The sequence below is a fragment of the Lampetra planeri genome, chromosome 23, assembly GCF_965212315.1.
Source record: "Lampetra planeri chromosome 23, kcLamPlan1.2.h2, whole genome shotgun sequence".
NCBI classification, from domain to species: domain Eukaryota; kingdom Metazoa; phylum Chordata; class Hyperoartia; order Petromyzontiformes; family Petromyzontidae; genus Lampetra; species Lampetra planeri.
The window spans coordinates 9,029,276-9,050,850 of record NC_136129.1 but is presented as its reverse complement, the minus strand read 5'-3'; the positions used below and the strand labels follow the sequence as shown (position 1 = coordinate 9,050,850).

The 21,575-nt window shown below is 50.0% G+C and overlaps 1 long non-coding RNA gene across 1 annotated transcript; it reads left to right on the top strand.

Moving 5' to 3' along the window:
* The first annotated feature begins 692 nt into the window (after nt 1–692).
* On the top strand, nt 693–15,633 carry LOC144726437 (uncharacterized). The gene is made up of 2 exons (XR_013587273.1): nt 693–7,485; nt 8,765–15,633. It is a non-coding gene; the product is annotated as an uncharacterized LOC144726437 (long non-coding RNA).
* The last annotated feature ends 5,942 nt before the right edge of the window (nt 15,634–21,575 follow it).

Below are 21,575 nucleotides of genomic sequence, written 5' to 3'. Positions count from 1 at the left end.
TGATCAATTCACCAGCGATCTTAGTTACGTTTGTGAAACCTGAATTAACAATGTTTTATGGTACAGAAATGGGAGATTGGCTCTGATTCAGTAAAAAATGGCACTTGTGTCACTGAATTGCATCGATTTATTCACACAATGTATACGATGTGTATCGCGAAAATTGTATTAAATCAATAGAAAAAATTAATACGTTGCTCAACACAAAAAAATTGTCACATTTTAACAACAATATTCCCGCCCAAGACTGAAGGGCATTTTCAGATATCTGGCAACTGTCTGATGATGCTTGTTGTAACTACTAGTGAAACGTCACACGCAATTGTTAAATGTGTGGATCGCCTCTCTCTCCAACACACCGAAGCAGTCATACACATTGGCACGCTTGTTGAAGCGACGCCTTTATTAGCTGGTTGCGTCACGTGGAGGAGGGTACCACGACACACGTTTTACTCACGCGACCCGACCCCCCCGCTCCGAAAAATCAACTACGGATCATAATATTGGTGTCGAAAGCGTGCTACGTGTCAAACGACTCTGCCCGTAATATAACATTTAGCGATATTTTATCTTTGCACCTTGCGGTTGGCTACGCACGGTGTGAAACAAGCGCAACGTACGTGTGTGTTTATCGCTGTGCACAGGTGAAAAATACGGCTAAAATACGGCTCAAGCAAATTAAACATGGGGGGGGGGTGCTCCGTGTATCATGGGATCACGGAACTAAACTCGCAGCCAGGGTGGGCTCAACCCGTGATCCCTCCCAGGGGGGTCCGTAAAACGACCGCGACGCCCATCGAGCGCCAAGAGGTTGTTGTCACAACGGGGAGACTCGTCTAGGCTGTAGGGAAGTTGAATTTTGAGCTCTCCCCAAACCTAATAGGGTTCCTATTAAGGATGGGCAAAGGTTTGATTCGAGCACGAGGGCACCTTGACATTGGCCTGTGTACTCGCGCGCGCGTTTGTGCCGTGTACGGGGAAGGGGTGGGGAATGCTTTCCTCGCTCGGGGCCCGAACAGGACTATCCATTACCTTTAGCGCGGTGTTCTTCATTGCAAAGCCTCGCGGGCCATTGGTGGTCTCTGGTGGCTTTTGGTGCGGCCCTTGACGTGCGCCCCCCCCCCCCCACAATACACGACGTCCCGTCAAATTCCGAAAGTGGGCCCCTCTGAAAATGAGTGAAGAACACTGCTTTAGCGGGTCACGCATTAACACACACACATCCGCCGCTCCTGTCACTGGAGGAGGCCCCTTGCATTGACATAAGTAATTGAGCGTGCCACTGAAATAATGATCGTTCACGTAGGAAGATTAATTGAGTCTCACGATTATTTTTAGGAGGTTCCTTCTAAGGTTTTAACAGTAGTGGGCGATGATTGCTACACGTTTCCCAATGAAGTAATTTTTAAATCATTTTTCAATTTTGGAAAAAATTTGACCACAGGATATCATGGTAAATACACCCGCAGTAGTAACCAGGGCGGCCGCATGTTGCGAACCTCTGCAACAAGTGGCGAACGTGCTATTGGTGGGCCACATAACTGCCCCAAAACTCAGTGTAGCCAGGGTCAATATATTCCAGGTCCAAATATATATGAAGCAAAGTCACGGGCCACACGAAGCATTGTCATGAGCCACATGAGACACGGTCATGGGCCACATTAAATATGGTCATGGGTCACGTGAAACACGGTCACAGGCCACGTGAAACACGGTCATGGGACACATGAAACACGGTCATGGGACACATGGAACACGGTCATGGGCCACATGAAGCAGGTTCATGGGCCACATGAAACGAGGTCACGTGCCACGTGAAACAAAGTCACGAGATGTAGGTTGTCAACTGCTGGCTTCCAGTATACTGGAGGGACCAGAGGGCATATTCTCGCTCGTGGTGAGAAATCGAAAACCACCTCTTTCACACGGGCCCGGCGCTCGCGCTCGTTTATCCACAGGCGCTCTGCCGCACGCACGCGTGGAGGTGGTGGGGGAGCTCGCTCGCTCGCTCGCTCGTTCGCTCGTTCGCTCCGCTCGCGGGCCGGAGGCGGCGTCTGGTTTCCGCGGATCGGGTTGGGTTCAGCCAGGTGAAGGAGAGAGGGGAGAGGCAGCGGCAACAAAGAGCAGGGGCCACGGCGAGTGGAAAAAGTGATGTCGTGGGTACCTGCGACTATCAATGATTAATCCGGCCTAAGGGGTCCGTGCTACCATCACCATGGTCGGTTAGGACACACCGGGGCAGCCTTGACCTAGGGGAGATCTCTCGCCTGGTACACAGGAGGTCGTGGGTTCGACCCCGACCCCTGACGCCTGCTGCTGTGTATTTGGAGTTTGCGTGTCTCTCCCCCCCCTCCCCCCGTGGTCGCGTGGATTTTTCTGCGGGTCCTCCGGTTTTGCCCTCCACATTTAGAATCAACGTCACGGCGTTTCGAGTATTCGGCTGCTCTTAATGTCCATGTGATATAGCCACTTTGTTGAGCTATAATTTGCGATGGCCAGGTCGTTTCTGAAAAAAAAGAGCTAAATAGGTCAGTGGGGCCTTACCTGGTCAAATGAAAACAGTTTAGTTTAGCGACAGCGGCGGAAGATGTTGGCGCAACGCCGTCTGTCTACACGATACGGGCCTTTAAAGGCTCGTCGCCATTGTAGGCGATGAAAACTGCTATTTATTACAACACATTCCAGTAGATGGTAAAGTGTAGCGAGAATAGATGGTGCTTTACAAACACGATCCGGTGTTTGGCAAGGTTTTGAGTGTCCGTACACACGCATATATATATTCCGCGTGCATGTGAAGTAAGGTCCACTCGGTTCCGTGATCGTCACAGCCGTCATTTATTATTTACGATGTGCGTTTGATGCCGCTGGCACTGCTAATAAGTTTTGCCTGTCTCTAAAGGGACTGGGGTGTGTGTGAAGAATGTGAGCTTTGGGCCGTCAAACAATGGGTTGAAAAGCCAATAATTGTCACGGGAATTCTTGAAAAGTGCGCGTAGCTGCAGATCTCTGCACGCATGAAACATCATACCCATCGTGTTTCAGAGAAATAGGAGGTCCCCCAGATGTCACAGGCGAAGGAGCAAGCCACTGCCCTGCCCTTCTCAGTGTGGAAGGGCAGGGAAAGCTCCCACGCAGGTAGGATGTAACGATTTTGGACATCGTCAACGCAGCCCGATTCGCCTGTCAAACGAGTTAATGGACCTACTCACGAAGTGTTCTGTGCGGAAATTAAAATATGCTACAAGTATCTGCCATTCTCAAATTCCGAAAGTGAGACAAGCAGCCGACGATGAAGAAGGATCGATGTATCGGCACGGCGCGCATTGCTCGCGAAAATCTCTCGCGCAGAGATCACAGGGACACACGTGAAGGGCACTTTCGAGGCCAGCCAATGACGTGAGCAAGTTGGATTTACGATTTTAAAATATATTTTTACACCACGGACCATATACAGCCTCTCAATCAGATCCCAGAAAGGGCTCATGAATGTCATGGTCTTCACCTGAGGACGGCTGCTTTCGTTGTGGCCGAAACGTCGTGAGAATTATTTTATTATGTTTTATTTTTATTATTTCATTACTTCCCTTCTACGTGATTTTACCGAAAGAACCAAGAAGATGAATGTCATACCATCACGCATCAACGCTTATTTGAGTCAGTCGCAACGCGCCCGCAGCAGAGCGTTTTCAGCCATCGCGCGTAGCCCCGTTGCGACCCTTGGGGATCAGAAGTCTGGACGTCGACGGGGCGAATGGAACAAAATCTGAAACGCACAAAATGCCTTTCCAGCGCGTCGCGCTTGCTTCGCATTTGCAATGAGGAGCACGCCGATCGCGTTGCCTCTGAAGGGAAGTAAAAGTGCGGTCAACGCGTGGTTACAGGTGCACCGCAAGGTTCACGAGAGACAGATGGTCGATGGATCACGACGTTTCGGGCGCAACACAAGCGTCCTTCATCAGGTGGGAAAGCATGGTCTGCTGCTGATGCAGACTTTTAAAACAGACCTCCCCCAAACAGTCTGCATCAGCAGACCATGCTTTCCCACCTGATGAAGGACGCTTGTGTTGCGCCCGAAACGTCGTGATCTATTGTATTTTATTTTATACCTACGTGACTTTACCGAAAGAACCAAAAAGTATGGATTCCTGCAGTCACGAAAGCTTCAAATCAAGAATGGTAGATGATGGAGTTTGGGGGAGGTCTTCATCTAGCAGTGGATAGACATGGCTGATTACGATGACGATGATGATGGCCAATTATGAACAATGCACATATCAGTACGAAATAAATAAGGTATAATTAATTTAGCTGACACTTTAATCTAATTGTTTTTGCAAACAAGCCTAAGCCGGAAACGTCATGTCACGCGCTCGAATTATATTTTGTTGTTGATTTCATTAAAGGAGGGGTTTATGCTCCCAGTGTTGCGATTCACGTGGTATGTTTATGCAACGTTAATGAGTGCATCGCAGGGCCGTGAGAGATGGTTGGTGGGTTCGGGAGACCTTCATCCAGCAGTGGATCGACCATGGCCGATGGTTATGATGATGATGATGGCGACGATGACAATTTTATATCACAAATCGTTGATCGCGAGCGAAGTGCGTTTTGTACGTTTCGCGACATGTGTGTGCCCATTACAAATTGGGTTATTATTATTATTATTATCACAAGCGTTAACTCTGAAACGCCACAGTTTATTCAATCCTATTGTGTTGTCCATGTTTCAGTAGTTAATGTACATGTTATGCAGTTATAGAGTGTGTACATTTTTTATGGTTTGAAAAAAAAAACATTTCGCGGATGCTGCCGTGATGTGTTTGGTAGAACACTGGAACTTCCGAATCTTTGATAGCACACGCGACGCCCTCTGGGGCGGCAATTGGAACACCGGTGCGAGTTTCTGCACCCCCCCCCCCCCCGCTCCGGCCAGAACCAGAACATTAATTTATACTGGAGGAATCCGATGAGCTATAAAGCTCTTTGACAGAGATGTCCACTCTGCCTGCTACCTCAACCCCGCCAGCGTCTAAATCGTGGGTGACACCGCGGCTAGCCGATCGGGAGGGCCGGCGTGCGGTGAGGTTTCACCTACAACGACTCCCATGTCGTCCAAGACATCTGTAGGCCAAGCACCCTTTGGAGTTGGGAGGCCCTCTCGCCGGCAGCGGCGTGTGAGCAGGCAGTTGCAGGGTCTGCACCTTTACCCCGTTGGCCACCTCTGATACAACGCTGTCACTTCTTTGGTCGCGCCATATGCACGTAGTGAGAGCTCCTGCCAAGCGGACCCACGCACACTGCAATGTAGTGGCAAATATCGTGGTCTGGTTCAGCCGGTTAAAACAATATATTTATCGTCCATCAATCTGTATAAGCCTTTGGGACAAAATGGGTTTTAGGTTTTTTTCCTTTCCAGCAGCGGTTGCATTTTTTTGCCCTTTACCACCTTTCGCTTGGCCACCAAGGGTGGCTCTTTTCTCTCCGGAGCTGATTGATGTGGTCACGGAGCGAGCGGCCCGGACGGAAAATGCCGTTGCTGTTTACAGGTTTCGAGTTGCGGCTTAGATAACGTAACAGAAGCACAAGGCCCTCATCCGGGACTCCCCGGGAGAGTATGGATATTTGCGTGCCAAGCCGCCTCCAGCGGGAGTCCGCTCGTAAAATAAGAAATTGGCCGCTTTAAGGAGACCCCCTCCCCTCCCTCCTGTGTCTGGACTGTGGTCGCTGTTACCCAAATATCGCCCGGCAGCAGCAGCAGCGGAATTATAAGGTCGCGCTCGTTACACACAACGTGCTTGCCACAAATGAACCGCAATTACCTCGCCGATCTCGTCAAGGGAGCAGACACCAACACGCGAACTCCGACCATCATCGCAGCAACAACGGCAGCAGCAGCGGCTTTTAGCTCGGCCATCGAACAAAGACGGACACTGCATCGCACGTTTTCGGATGCCCTTCTGCGGTCCCCCTGGAACGCTCTTTCTTCCGATATAAGGAAGCCACTGTGAGCCATGCACTTTTAAATCATCACCTAGGTTGACAAACTCATTTGTTTAAAACTGCTCTCCCCCGCACCTCCGATGAACACGGTTGGCTACGTACGGGTAACAAAAGAAGTCCAACATCGGTACAGACATCAATGACGCAGTGCTCCACGAACTCTCTCTCTCTCTCTCCTGAAGCCCTCTCGCAGACGGCGAGGCCTCGACGATGGCATTCAGCTCCTGAACATTTTGCCGCACCTTCGATTACGCACGGGGGTTTGGCTGCGTACGGTGCGAAAGAAGTTCAACATACGTACATACATTCAGCAGCAGCAGCAGCAGCATCAGCATCAGCAGCAAGCAATCAGCCGGCCCGCCGCTCGCGTTGGGAGCATGTGGGGCAGCCCACTGCCCCATGCGCACGTGGGTGGAGTGGTTGTTGGCACGCTTTCACTCGTGTTGCAAATAAAAAATAATAAACCCATTTGCCCGGTCACGGCTCAACGTCAGTGGCAAATTCGCGAAACCGCCTGGATTGAGTCGCGGTCTAAAGATGACTATACCCAGTGCAAATGTGTATGGGTGTGTGTTGAACTTTTTTCGCACCGTACGTAGCCGAACGTGCTCATCGGAGGCGCGGGCGAAGGACAACAATCGAGACACAAAACGCGATGTGAATTCAAGGGCTCCGTTAATGGTAAGTAACAAAAAAACATGTTTCGTTCGAATTGCATTTTGGGAGCAAGGAGGTTAGGCCTGGTTTTGGCCGAGTTGTGGCTACACAATATTGACACGCGCTACCGAGTCTTGCCAACTTCATTAATTGACGTTTAACAAAAAGAATGATGTAACCGTTTAAAAATGCAGGGTCTTGTAAACAACAGGTTTGATTTCGGCCATCTAGATTTCCATTCGTATACGTACGTTGAATTTCTTTCGCACCGTACGTAGCCAACCGCGCTCAATGGAAAGTGTCCTCCCCTACTCCGTGTCGGTGATGGGGGCGTTACCTGGCCATACTTCACCAACCCGGTCAGTGTGGGTTGGTCAAGGGTATGGCCCACCAAGGATCCCCGAAGCACCAGCTACGATACGACTGGCCACTGGTGCAAGCTCTGGCTGGAAATCGAACCGAGGCCTCGTGAGTTTCACGTCATCGTCGCGGGCACCGCGTGAATCTGCTGGCTTCTTCTGGTCGTGTTGCAAACGCGACACCTTTTAGGCGCGTTGTAACCACGTGAAACTCACCCCCCCTCCCCTCCATCCTCCTCTCCCCCTACACCTCCTCCCGTTGGGCTACGAGTTTGGTTTGCGGGTGACATTCGTGCAACTGAATGCCTCTGCACGCCCCCACCCCCTCGCTCCACGCTCCCCCCGGTTGCGGGCTACGGTCGACGTTTTGGGAAACCCGTGATCAGCAGGGCAAAAGGGAGCGGTGGCGCAACGGTGCGAGCATCGCGCCGCGAACAAGTCCAATTGCCTGCCACGGATCACACGCATGGTGAGTGAGTGATACCTGAACCAGTCCTTCACCCCCACCCCTTCACTCCCCCACCCTTCACACCCCCTTCACCCTTGTCCCCCTCACCGGACACCCCCCCCCACCCCCTTCACCCCCCACCCTTCACCCTCCCTTCTTTGACCCCCCCCCTTCATCCCCCCTTCATACCCCCATCCTTCACCCACCCCCCCACCCTTTACCCTCCCTTCTTTGACTCCCCCCCTTCATCCCCCTACCCTTCACCCCCCCCACCCCCACCCTTTACCCTCCCTTCTTTGACTCCCCCCCTTCATCCCCCTACCATTCACCCCCCCACCCCCACCCTTCACCCCTCTTTCACCACCCCCCCCACATCCCCCGCACCCACCTCCCTTCACGAACCCGCACTCACAGGCATAGTAAAGTCTGGTGAAACAACGGTATGGGCACGCCTTCATCTAGCAGTGGATGTACGAAGGGCCGTCAACTAGTATCGATACTATTATATTCAACGGTATCTGTGGATCAAAGTAAATGACGAGAAACCTCCCGTTGAGGTGGTAATGATCGTTGTCAACCGGCTCGACAAGTTGATGGGTCCCCCGCGATGTTGAAGTGGGTCTGTACAAACACCGGGTTCCTTGGGGTATACACCGTCACGCATCAATCGACACGCTCATTATTATGTTGAATTGTACATCAACAATACGCAGATTTTTTTCCCCACTCATAATTGTTTTCCGTGTTTCATTTACAGTAATTATTTTTTGTGAGATTTTAGAAAAAAATAACACTTTGTTTTAGATTGACTCGTGCCAAATAAATACGCGAAAGAAGAAACGAAACGTGAACATTAAATACGATTAATATTTAGTGAAGTGGTAATTTACGAGAAATACAAGAGCACTCGATGTTACATTTACTGCTGGGACAACAACAACGACACGTGATATTTACAGCGTGAATTTTTTTGCACTAAATTTGTATATATTTTCTATGTTTTGTGTATACCGATTATTTAGACATTACCTAGAATTTGTACACACACACACATCCACACACATTACCATTAATGCAGCATAGAACATCCAACGTTCATAATATAACATTACGCAGTTTGATGGTATCATTCAAACGATTTAGAACATGAAAAGTGGGCTCGCACAAAAACAAACGTTCCATGGCCAGAAAGGACTGATGGGCGATTGCCACGAGTGGCAGTAACGAGGAAATGGAACGCGTCCTGTAGAGCACGTTCACCCACGGAGACGAGGCGATGAATGTCGCTTTCCTTGTGCAGATGCTGGCTGCATTACAGAGGCCTCCGACATCCAAGCGGCAGAGGATTGAGCGTGGCCCATAACGACGATCGTGGTGGCGAGGGAGCCGTGCGGTGTGGTGTGGAGAGAGGCGGGTGGCTTTAAGTGATGACCACAACCACCAATCCCTCGTGCCTTGCCACGGTTAGCTACGTACGGCGCGAAAGAAGTTCAACATGCATACTTACGTCACAGATTCACACGTACACAACAAAAACGACAACCGCCATTCGCCATTGAGTGGCGGTGACGTTACCACGGCGCTTGTGCCAGGCCAGGTGCACTTCGAGGCTCCGTGAAGTTTCGATTGTTCGCTGACAAGAGGTCACGGGACAAACCCGGGTGCTACGGGTTGCCTGACTGAGATGATGCGCCAGCTTGTGCCCCCTACCGTGCCAACTTGATGCATTTTATCCGTCGTTTGTTACGCTCGTTGTTGTGAGCGTCGCTTATTTGCCCTCTGTTGTTGTTGTAGTACACACAAACTGTTAGCGAGCACAAGTCGACCTAGCGGAGGTCCAGGACCGGTTCAGATAACCGTCACCGGTGTTGACCGTGAGCGGGAATCGAACTCGGGTTGCCAGGTTTGTAGCGCAGCGCGCTAACCGCTACACTACCGCTCCCCGCACACACACACTCACACACTCACACACACTCACTCACACACATTCACACACACGCATAGACACCCACACGCACATATCTCCTGTACATACACATACATACACATGGTACCCTTCACATTTACATGCAGCTATTCTATTATTGCGCATGATGATAGCCACGACGAGAGGGCTTCAGCAGAGAGAGAGAGAGTTTGTGTCGTTTTGCTATTCCTCCGACGGACGGAGCGCAGGCTACAGTGGATTTCTATCTGGTCCATAGGTTTGGGGGTTTTGCATGGCCACAGTCGCACTCCCGTGGCTATCAATGTTTTCATTCGCGACGGAGATGTGCGCACTGTCCTGTTGACGGTCACATCGGTGCCTTCGAGGAATAACAAATTCAGGACGATGTCTGGGTCTCGGAATGAGGCTGTTTATTCTGGATGTCCGCGTTGTTGCACTCTGTTCGCAGCAGCAGCAGCAGCAGCGTTCTTCCCTAACCTCGGCGAGAACTCTAGGACCGGGTGACAGCTGCTGCAGCAGTAGCAGCAGCAGGAAGTAGCTGCAGCAAGTAGCTGCTGCGGCTGCAGCACCATCTCAGAAGCGATGGGATCGGGACTCGCGAATCGCACCACGCAGGCAGTCTCCACGTGGCTAGGAGATGTTGACTCCCTCGCCTGGAATACAGGAGGTCGTGGGTTCGATCTCTGACCCTGACGCCTGCTGCTGTATATTTGAAGTTGTCATGCTCTCTCTCTCTCGCCCCGTGGTCGCGTGAAGATTTCTCCGGATCCTCCGAGTTTTCCCTACACATTTAGAATCAACGTGCATTTAGAGTACTTGGTCGCTATAAATGTTGGTCGCTATAAGTATCCACATGATGGTAAAATAGAGCCACTTTATGGTGAAATAAAAAAAATAGTTCATAGTTTACGTGGAATACAGATCGGATGTTTTGGAGAGGTCACCAGTGCCTAAATTTGAGCCGGAACACTCCCGAACGATGACCTTGGCAACCAGCCACATCCATGCCCCTCCGCCTTGTGTTGTCCTCGTTTAACCCAGCGGGGGCAATGTCCCCTCTACCTACAAGCCCACCCCACCCCCATCCCATTGAGACCCCGGAAATTGGTATTTTATTCATATTTACCAGAATAAAATCAATCAATGTAGGGCCCTATTTACAAGGAGCTTGACATTTCACTGATTGTACCCTATGTCAATCTGTTGATGGGATTATATTAATACGTGGCACAATGATATAGGATTGTTATGTAATGGAGGGAGTGCCTTGCACTCTAGTGGTAGTACCTTACGCCGAGAATCCGTACTCAATTCCAGCGTAGCAGCAGCGTGCCGGTAAAATGTCGAGTGGGGTATGAAGCCCTGGGTATCATCTGCGTTCCTTCTTCCACGTTGAGCTCTTCTAATTCCTGGTCAGTTTCAAAAGCCCGACCAAGAAGTGCGTCTATTTTACACGGCTCTGTACACGGAGTCGCAACGTTTGACAGCGCACCTCAAAATAACAAGCGGCCAGTGGTGTGTTGTGCATCGTGTGGGTCGGGTAGCGGTTACGACTATCTGAACCGGTCCTGGGCCTTCCTAGGTCGACTCGGCCTCAAATGAGTACCTGGTGAGGTGTGTAAAAATCATCGCCGCTGGGGAGACAAAGGCGGCCGGGCGTGGTGCTGGCCACCCACCCACGCACCCACCCACCCACTCGTGTGCCGTGCCGGCTTTCTTCATAGTTGCTCGCTAACAGCACTTGCCCCAACAGCATATCAAAGCTATACGGGGGACATTTGCCTTTGGTGTGTGTGGGTCAACATTGGGGGGTATCGGCAAAGGTCAGGAAAGGTGCCGGTGATGTGACGGCCGAAAAAAGGGGCTTTGTCCTCGATGGCTGTCTTCACGTGAAAATGGAGAGGAAAAACGTTAACGTTTCGCTGTAACAGCGGCCAATCGTTCGGTGCAAAGGTCCCTTTGGCAGATGGTTTCAGAGGAATGCCACGAAATTAGTTGCATTGGGGGGGGGGGGGGTCACAGCGGGGTATGAGCGAGTGTTTTTTTTTCTACAGATAAGCCGAGATTAACACCGTAATTATCTGACAAACAAAGTTGACTGTTGTCATTGTTTGAGAGACTTCCTGTGGAGCGTGATGGGAGCTCTCACTGATGCGGTATTGACTTGTTTCGCACACACTGCACGATACGCTTAAAGCATTCAGGAATGGTTTACGACTAAAGATTTCCAATTTAACGAGAATAAAGAAAATCATCATTGACCAAACTCGTGTTCTGGGCAATTGTCAGTTATATTATCTGCAACGAATGTTACACGAGATTTTCGCCAAAGATACATGCGAATGAGATTATGTCTTATCGAACGTATATCTCTCCAAGCTAGCCAAGTCATCGTTTCCTGGACTTCTGTGTTAAAGAGCTTCATAGCTCATCGGATTCCAAAATTGTCAAAGCAATGGCCATTGATAAGCAGTGGACATAACTGTTATAAAAATAGCAAAAACAAATGGGAGAAGCGATGGCGTGGTGATTCGCAAACCATGCGGCCTGAGTTCGATTCCCGCTCACAGCCAACATCAATCGGCAAATGTCTGCACTGGCGAACTGGTCCTGGGCCTCACCAAGGTCATCTCAGCCTTAACCGAGTGCCCTGGTGGTCAGTGCCGGATTATCCTAATAGCAAAAGTAGCCACATATGGTACGGGCCCCGCACTTTCAAGGGCCCCGCGCCAAATGCTTTCAAGCTATCAATTCCGGTTGAGTGATTCTGCACTTGCTCTGTTACTGTAGTACTATACTGCCTTCAACTTTTATGAATGACTGGATGTTTAAGGTTATCGATTTCTCATATTATCTGGCTGTATAGCAAATGAAAAAAATACAATTGTTTTACTATGCAAGTAAAAAAATGTGTGTTTTTTAAAATGTAGGGCCCCTTTATAACATATGCTGGTGCTGTGTGTAAAACATGAGCACTGGGGGGGAGGTGGGGGTGACGACGCCATCCGGGCGTGGATCTGGCCGTTGTTTTTGCGGCCTTCGTTCTTAGCAATTGCTCGCTGCTGAGAACTTTCCCCAACTCTCTGTGTGGCTACCCCGGGGGCGGGGGGAGGTGGAGTGTTTGTTTGTCTTTGAAAGCAGCAGCAACAACAACAACAACAAAAAAGTCACGGGACCTCCTTTGCCAGTACCAAAATATACTAATAGGGGGTTTCCCCTTTTTTCTGGCAACAAAAATGACACCTTTTGCAAGGAATCATGCTTACATTAACCACAATACTTGCAGTCAAATGCAAACAAAAAGACAATACTCTGATAATTTATGCATTGTCTTTGAAACTAATTGATCAGTGCGCCTTTTGGCGTCATCTGGTCGAACTCCATATGAGACTAGGCTCTAAAGAAATCTGTCTCTGGTGTGGACCAATCAGTTTCAAATACAATGCATCAATTATCAATTGTTTTTTGTTTGCATTTAACTGCAAGTATTGTGGGTAATGTAAGCATGATTCCTTGCAAAAGGTGACAGTTTTGTTGCCAGAAAAAAGGGGAAAAACCCCATTAGTATATCGCAAAAGTGTTGTTGGCTGCGTGCGTGACGCAAGCTCCAACAGAACTTGCGCGCGCAAGCCGTCTCTCAATCACGATGCCAGGACACGTGTGTGGCACGAGAGGGCTTTGCTTTGCTGCTGCTGCTGCACTGGCACACAAGAGCCACGTTTGTGAGAAGGAGGCACGCGGGGTGGGGTAGGGGGCACCGTTGCACAACCATTCACTCGCGATGGCGACGTCAATGGAAGCCCCGTCTCCAATTCGACCGTGTCGATTACGCAAATCACTCCTATTGATTTCTTAGGCGAGTTGTTGTTGTTGTTGAGACCGTGGCACGGATATGGCGTCGGCGGTCGGTGGTGGTGGTGGTGGTGGTCGGGTGAATTAAATTAAAAGCGTAAGCCACAAGCAGCCTGTAAATAACCTGATTTGAAGTATGCTTGGCAACGGTGTCAGATTCTGCAAGCGCACCTAAATTTAGCGTTTGGCCAAAGTCACTCAAGTTGGTGGGCAAGGGGGCCTTGCATCGTCGTCGCCACCGTTGTTGTTGTTGTGGTGGTGGTGTTGACGTGTGGAAAAGATAGATGGCAGAATGTGGTCAATCTAGCGTCGTGTATTTGTCTTGTTTTGGTTATCTCAGTTTGCCGGGACCAGGCGTTGCAGTCATTGGGGGTGGCACCAGAGGTCGCAATCGGGTACCCGATACCCGGCTACCCGTACCCGGCCGGGTACGGGTACCCGTTTGCGACCCTGGTGCGGCCGGGTACGGGTACGGGTAGGCCGTGAGTCACTGGTGAGTCACCGTTTGTTACTCATTTCCCAACGTCTTGTCTCTTCTCACAATTCAAGTTCCTAGAATCAACCCACCCGCGCCTGCAACATGGCTTCATCCCAGAGGTCGCAATCGGGTACCTGACACCCGTACCCTACCCGATACCCGGCCGGGTACGGGTAGCCGGGTATCGGGTAGGGTACGGGTACGGGTACCCGTTTGCGATCCTGGTGCGGCCGGGTACGGAATCAAAACCCGTTTGCGACCTCTGCCGGGAGCCCGCGATCATTTTAGATGCGCCATGGCTTAAGAGGCACCCACAGCATATTGGAAAAGTAAATCTTGGTATTTTTCTCATACCTTTAGCAAGATTACAAATGCTGATTCATGCTGATGGCGGAACCTTTAAAATGTAAAGACACAGTCGCACGTGAACACTATGCTGAGCATGCAGTCAGCAGCTCGCCGCATAGATTTAATCTCATTGTAGAACGGCAATTCGGTTCAGTTTCTCATGGTTTGTCGGCAATTACTACTACACATCGTGACGACGGTAATTGATCCGTTGCATTGACCTTATTATGGGCTAATTATATCCTTATTACATTCTTCAAATTATAAGATGCTGTCCGACCCGTCCCCCCCACCTATATTTGAAAGCAACATTTGCGTCGCATCTTAACAACCGGTATGTGAGCAGATTCTGGAAATATATATATTTTTTTTTATTGACACAGGACATAGGTTTGGGGCCGCGTCTTACTTCCCGGTGCGTCTTATAATCCGGATAATACGGTAATGACAGTTACGTAGTTAATCATCTTAATCTCCGATGAGACACGAGGCCACAATGAGTTCCCCCACTCACTTCTTCCTGTCCTCGGCAAGGTGTTGAGACTCGCCCCAAGAAAGGTCGATCGCTGCTGCCAGCTCCTCCTTCCACGGTCTTGCGCCACGTGGGTCTTGGGTCACCCAGCTGTCCTTTTGCCCGGTGGTGTTCGTCCTCGAATGATAGCAGTCGAAAATTGTGGGCCACTGCATCATCTGTAACCTGACCCAATGAGCATCGTCAAACATTCGCTTGGAGGACAGCCGCCAACAGCTTCCGAGGAAGTGGCTGTGCTCGCGCTCTGAGCTCGTTGTAAAAAAAAATGCTTTACGGATTGCTAGTTGTAATTACTCTCCGCCTGATGATGGTGGTTGTAATTACTCTCGGCCTGATAATGGTGGTTGTAATTGCTGTCCGCCTGATGATGGTGGTTGTAATTACTCTCGGCCTGATAATGGTGGTTGTAATTACTCTCTGCCTGATGGTGCTGATTGTAATTACTGTCCGCCTGATGGTGCTGATTGTAATTCATCTTTGCCTGATGATGCTGCTTGTAATTACTCTTTGCCTGATGGTGCTGATTGTAATTTCTGTCCGCCTGATGGTGCCAGTGGTGTTTATTTGCGAAACGTCTTGCTCGATTTTTATATGTGACGTTTACTCTCCAACACACCGGTGTGCTGTACCAGTAACGGATTGGCACGTTCTGTTTACGTGACGAGCCCTTACTAATTGGCTGTGTCGGTTGGTGGCGGGTTTAACGACACATTTATATATTAACGCGATCTAACCCAAAAAAACCTCTATCGTGGCGCGAAAGCCTACTACGCGTTAAGTCGTTCGTTGGTTGTTGTCGGTGTTGTTTTTGTGATTGTTAGTGCTTGCAGATTTCAGGATGTCAAGAGACAGGGCATGCGGTCTGCACGAAGGGTGGTATCGTGACGAGTGTGGGGCAAGCAGGGGGTGCCTCGCCCTTCCCCTCGTGGCGAAATTTGTTTTCAACAGCAGTGTAACAGAACAGAACTTTTTAAAAACGCGGTTTAAATAAATATTTTTTCATGAAAATTATTTTATTTACGTTCCACGTTTTTATTTTAATTCAATTAGAGCGGTAACGCAACATTGCAAAGATGTACTAACGGAGTTGCAGGGGCTGCATTTCGCGTAGACGTAGCGCCCGGACAGCGTTAGATGCTCGAGACCGTGAGCGTAACGACGACGTCGATTCGGGCCAGAGGAGTCCAGGATATAGAATCGCCTCTAGGTGCGACCGTGCGAGACAAATCAAATATCGGGGGGCTCCGCCTGACCGATTTGCGGACCCCCTGAGCTGATAACAACGGAGGCACGACGCCGCTGTCTACACGGGAGTTTTCAAAACAAACCCAGAGATTCCTCTTCATTTTTCGATTTAAAGCTTTCGTGACTGCAGGGATTCATCTTCTTGGTTCTTTCGGTAACGTCACGTAGAATGGAAATAATAAAATAATACAAATAAAACATAATAAAATAATTCTCACGACGTCTATCTTCTCGACAGACCTGTTCTTCACCTGAGGACGGCTGCTTGCGTTGTGGCCGAAACGTCGTGAGAATTATTTTATTATGTTTTATTTTTTTTATTTTATTATTTCCATTCTACGTGACTTTACCGAAATAACCAATAAGATTCCTCTTCATGTTAAAGTGTCAGTGGCCCACGACGATTGTCGTCATTCTTTTGGGCAGAAGGGCGGCAGAGGGGTGGCGACCGTGACCACCGCTCCCGTCCCTGGCTTTTTGACCCCCGTGTGGCATAAAGGATCAGAGCTAACAATGCGACAACAATGCACGTGGGAACACTGCAGAGCTCAGCACTGGGACGGCGGTTTGGGGGTGGTCTGCGCGTCATGCTTAACATATGAAGGCATTTGTGTGGAAACATTGATCTGACGTGTCACCACCACCAGGCACGCGATGGCGAAGGGTGTGTACGGTAGAGGAATGCAGCAGTACTACGCCACGTATCAAACCACCACATGTCCGCCCCTGATCAATTAACAGTGTCAGGGTGGTGTAACTGACATTTTTTTGACGTACATATGTTATGTTTTATTGACCCCAGAGGGATGATGGGCTGAGTCAACACCACCCCCCCCCCCCTATCCAGGAATTGAACTCCTAACCTTCACGATCGCGAGCCGCTCACCCTATCGTCAGCTGGCCGACCTTTAGCCGTACCCACAGCTGTCGTGCCAGATTGGCAAGTGTGTTATGTAACGTTAGTGAAGGATTACATTGTAATGTTTTACTCTTTCTCCAATGTAGTTTCTTTTTTGAAACAGACCCGTGTCAATCCACTGCCGGATGAAGGCTTCCCCGTGCCGTGTTGGTCGCGGGAGTTGTTTGACCATAGTTCGCCATGATGGTCAGTGCGGGTTGGAGGATAGATGGGGGGGAGGGGGGGGGTGCAGGAATGGCTCAGATGTCACTTTCCACTGATGTGGGCTGTGACCGGAATGAAATCTCACACAGCTTACCAGGCGAGCGAGGCAGGGCCCACTGAGCTACTTCACAGCTCTTTTTCAGAAGCGACTTCGCTATCACAAATGATAGCTCAACGAAGTTGGCATTCATCTTCTTGGCTCTTTCGGTAAAGTCACGTAGAATGGAAATAATACAAATTAAACGTAATAAAAATGTTTATTATATTATTATATTATATGATTTTATTACGTTTTATTTTAATGATAAAAATATGTTATTTTCAAATAACATATTTTAATCATTTTATTATTTCCATTCTACGTGACTTTACCGAAAGAACCAAGAAGATGAATCCCTGCAGTCACGAAAGCTTTAAATCGAAAATTAAGTTGGCATTGTCATCGCGTGGGCATTTATATCAGACAAAAACTCCGAGCGCGTAGAGACGTTGTTTCTAAATGTGGAGGGAAAACCCGAAGGACCCGGAGAAAAATCCACGCTTCCACAAGTAGAGAGAGAGAGAGACACACGCAAACTCCAAATATACAGCAGCAGGCGTCAGGGTGGAAAGCGAACCCACAACCTCATGTACACCAGGCGAGGTAGTTAACGTCTCCAAGCCACCGTGGTGTCCAATGACCTTCGTGTGTTCAAACAATGAACACACGGAGCTTAACACGTAGGCTTTCGCGACCACTATCATCCATAATACAGGATTGTAAATGTTGTGGCCTTGGCTCTCCAACACACCGGTGTTGCTGTTCTAGTAACGAATTGGCCACGTTCTGTTTACGTGACAACCCTTACTAGTTGGCTGTGTCGGGTGGTGGCGGGTTTAACGACACATTTATACATGTACGCGATCTAACACACGGAGATCCGTTTCTTTGTTGACCATGCAGGTATAAATCCCCCCCCACCTCCCCCCGCCAAAGATGACGTTTCAATGCCGAGTCGAGTGTGCACACCCTGATACCGCGGCTACAATCAGAGGGCACAGTGTGTGTGGTTCAGACTCTGCTCACGTGTCTCTATTTCGCTTGTGACAAGACACGAGGCTGATTCCAGGTGGTGGTGGTGGAGGGGGTGGAGAGGGAGTTCGCCTGGCTTTCGTCCCGAAAGAGGGCGAGCGAAGCGGCACAAAGATTTGGATGGGGCGCCGCGCCAAAACCCGTGCGTTCTGCGGTCCCAGAAGACACGCTGCCCCCCCCCCCCCTACGCAAGTAAACCGGCACGACACGCGGATGAGATTGGGAGAGGGGGGGTAGTTTCCTCCCAAACAAAAACCCCCCAACAACAATAACGAAACGTCCGAAGTGAAAAATGTCCTCCTGTAGGCCAAGACGTCCTGGAGTGAAGACAAGACGCCCACCTTCCCGCCGAGTGGACTAATCTGCGCCCGATGTCGGCATCTGGTGGTGCCGCCTCTGAGCTGATGATGATGATGCAGTCTTGGAAGGAGTCAAAGGTCGGAGCTCTGCGCGATGGAGGTTTTAAAAAAAATGTGAGGTCGTACGGTGGCGTCGATCTGCATCATGTCTCCCCCGGCGTTTGCTCTTTCTCAATTTGTTTGGTGTTTGAACATAACTTAATTTGGAGCTTTCGTGACTGCAGGAATTACTCTTTGGTTCTTTCGGTAAAGTCACGTATAAAGATAAAATAATAAATTAAATACTAGCATACGACGTTTCGATTGCAACACAAGCAATCGTCATCAGGTATAAATTAAATTTGTGTTTCTATTTCATTTATACCTTTGTGTTTCTATTTCATTTATACCTGATGATGATTGCTTGTGTTGCAATCGAAACGTCGTATGCTAGTATTTAATGTATTATTTTATCTTTATACGTGACTTTACCGAAAGAACCAAAGAGTGTTTGAACATCTTAGCGCCTCCTGTTTTATGGCCGAAGAAGGGTTAAAAACAAACTATTATAATTTTCTCTCTCTCATCATTTTGATACTGGCAATCAAAAAAATGTCCCATCGAACCCGAGCTATATACATGCTCTGATTCTTGCATTATCTTTGTGCTGTTCGCCTTCAGGCGATGTTCTCTGCTCTGACACTGGTGAAGGCTGTCTCTGGTGTGGGCCAATCAGTTCCAAAGACAATTTCTACATTATTACCAGAGCATGTTTGTTGCCATGTTGTTTTGCTCCACGCGCGTGTAGCTGATGCAGTACTTGATTCCTTGCGAAAGATTTCTATTCGGCGTTTGAACAATCGTAACAAAACCTGTTTTATTGCCATGAAGGGTAAAATCCTATTTTATTTTTTTGTCATCATTTCCCCCCCCCTCCCTCCACGTTCTTTGGCCGACCGGTGGTGCCGGTCACGCCGCCCCACGTGGGCTGCCTGCCCGCAGTCCTCCAGCCCTGTGGAGGTAGAAGCGAGGCTTGGTGGCTCACGGCGCACAAACTGCCCTTCCCGTGGGTAGGCGTCGAGGAGGAGCCGTATCCTGACTCACCGAAAGTGCAAAGTGCGGACGAATCGCCATCGGGGTTCCATCTGTACGGGGATAGAGTGGTAAGCCCCTACCCCCCTCAGCTCTCTCCCCTTGCGCGTGGCGTCCGGTTTTCTCCTCCGCCACGTGGATAACACCACTGGTGATAATAACAAACACCTCTCGTCATGAATTGTCTGACAACATCTGATGAACCAAAAATCCAATGTCGCCGCAGCTTCTGAAGAAGCGAATAGCTCATTGGATTTTTGCTGGTAAAATAAAAAAGGTGTTTTAGTGTTATTTGCTTAACTTTCCTATACTTTGCACTCCTATCGCATTTTTGTACTGTTTGTTGTTGTAACTTTCTGACCCGCTCTTACTGAATATCTGTGAAAAAATAGTTGTATAGCTCATCGGATTCCTCCAGTATGATATCTGAACCAGTCCTGGGCCCACCACCTCGCCAGCCGACACGTGACCAGCGTGGTGAAGTATGGTCAATCTACCCCCATGACTGACAACGGCCTTTATCAAACCGTGAAATCGACTTAAAGTCTATATGATTGGTCATAAATGATGATGGTGGTGTCGGCGATGAGGCCTTTTAGGTCCTCCTCCAGGCGCTGTCCCACGTGTGGATTGACCGACTCTGTGAGTCAGTCTGCGACGTGCGGTCATCTGGGCCTTGTGATTCCACATCCACGGCTCCCCCCTTAACGACCTTGACTGCAGTGCGTGCTGCGTTTACCTTTGCCAATGACCGTGATCACGGAGCGACGAGGGGGGGGGGGGGGGAGGCGCGTGTTTAACTTGACGAGTAAAATAAATATGCTTGTTTCTCCTTGGCGATGTGAGCCTTTAATACGGCACGCAAACGCGGCCTGTAATACATCTGCAAACAATAAAGTTATCGGATGGCTTGCAGGACACCGGATGATCGCCGTCGGCTCGGCCGTGACGTCTGCAGGGTTGCGAGTTGACGAGTCCAGCCCCCCCCCCCCCCCTCTTCATCCATTGCAAGATAACTAATTATATTTTGTCACTTTGCGTGTTTTCTCTCTTCATAATTAACTGGAAGTCCGCACGTCCTTTGGAGGTGGTCCTCCCTCCCTCCCTCCCTCGGGACGTGGCGTCCTAACAGCCAGCCAGCAATCCAGCCAACAAACTTTTCCCAGTGCGGTAATGACGCCTTCAACATCCACAGTGAAGTGTAATGCGTTCAACCAAATGTCAACTCTTTCATGAGCGTCCGTTCGGCATGTTTTGCTGTACCGCTTTCTCGTGGCGAGCCATCGGGAGGATGATGTTGATGGTGGCTCCTTCTCAACGCCCCCCCCCCCCCCATGGCGGAAGAGATTTTCACAACATTTGTGTGCGACCCTCACCAACGCTCGCTGCTGCCTCCTCCCAACAGTGCTGGACTTACAGGCTGCTGCCACGTGGATAGCCACCGCCGCTGCCAGGCACGGCTGTTATAGCAGCTGTGTTTGGGGGGGGGGGGGGTGTGGAGAGGGGGCGAACGGGGGGGGGGGGTATGGGACGAGTGCGCGCTTTAACGCGAACCACGTGTGCGTCTGTGCGCGGTGTGCCCATCGCTGAGGTGGCATCTGTTCGACCGTGGTTCCGCGTGCACGGCAGAGGTCGCAAACGGGTTTTGATTCCTTACCCGTACCCGGCCGCACCAGGGTCGCAAACGGGTACCCGTACCCTACCCGTACTCGGCCGGGTACGGGTAGAGTACGGGTATTGGGTACCTGATTGCGACCTCTGGGATGAAGCCATGTTGCAGGCGCGGGTGGGTTGATTCTAGGAACTTGAATTGTGAGAAGAGACAAGACGTTGGGAAAAGAGTGACAGTTACTCACCGGTGACTCACGGCCTACCCGTACCCGTACCCGGCCGCACCAGGGTCGCAAACGGGTACCCGTACCCGGCCGGGTACGGGTAGCCTGGTATCGGGTAGGGTACGGGTATCAGGTACCCGGTTGCGACCTCTGGTGCACGGTGTCAGAATGAAGACGACCTTCGCGTGCTTATCGCGAGCGCAACGCCCGCCACATCAACTCGTTCGCCGCGTCCCGCGGGGGGTCTC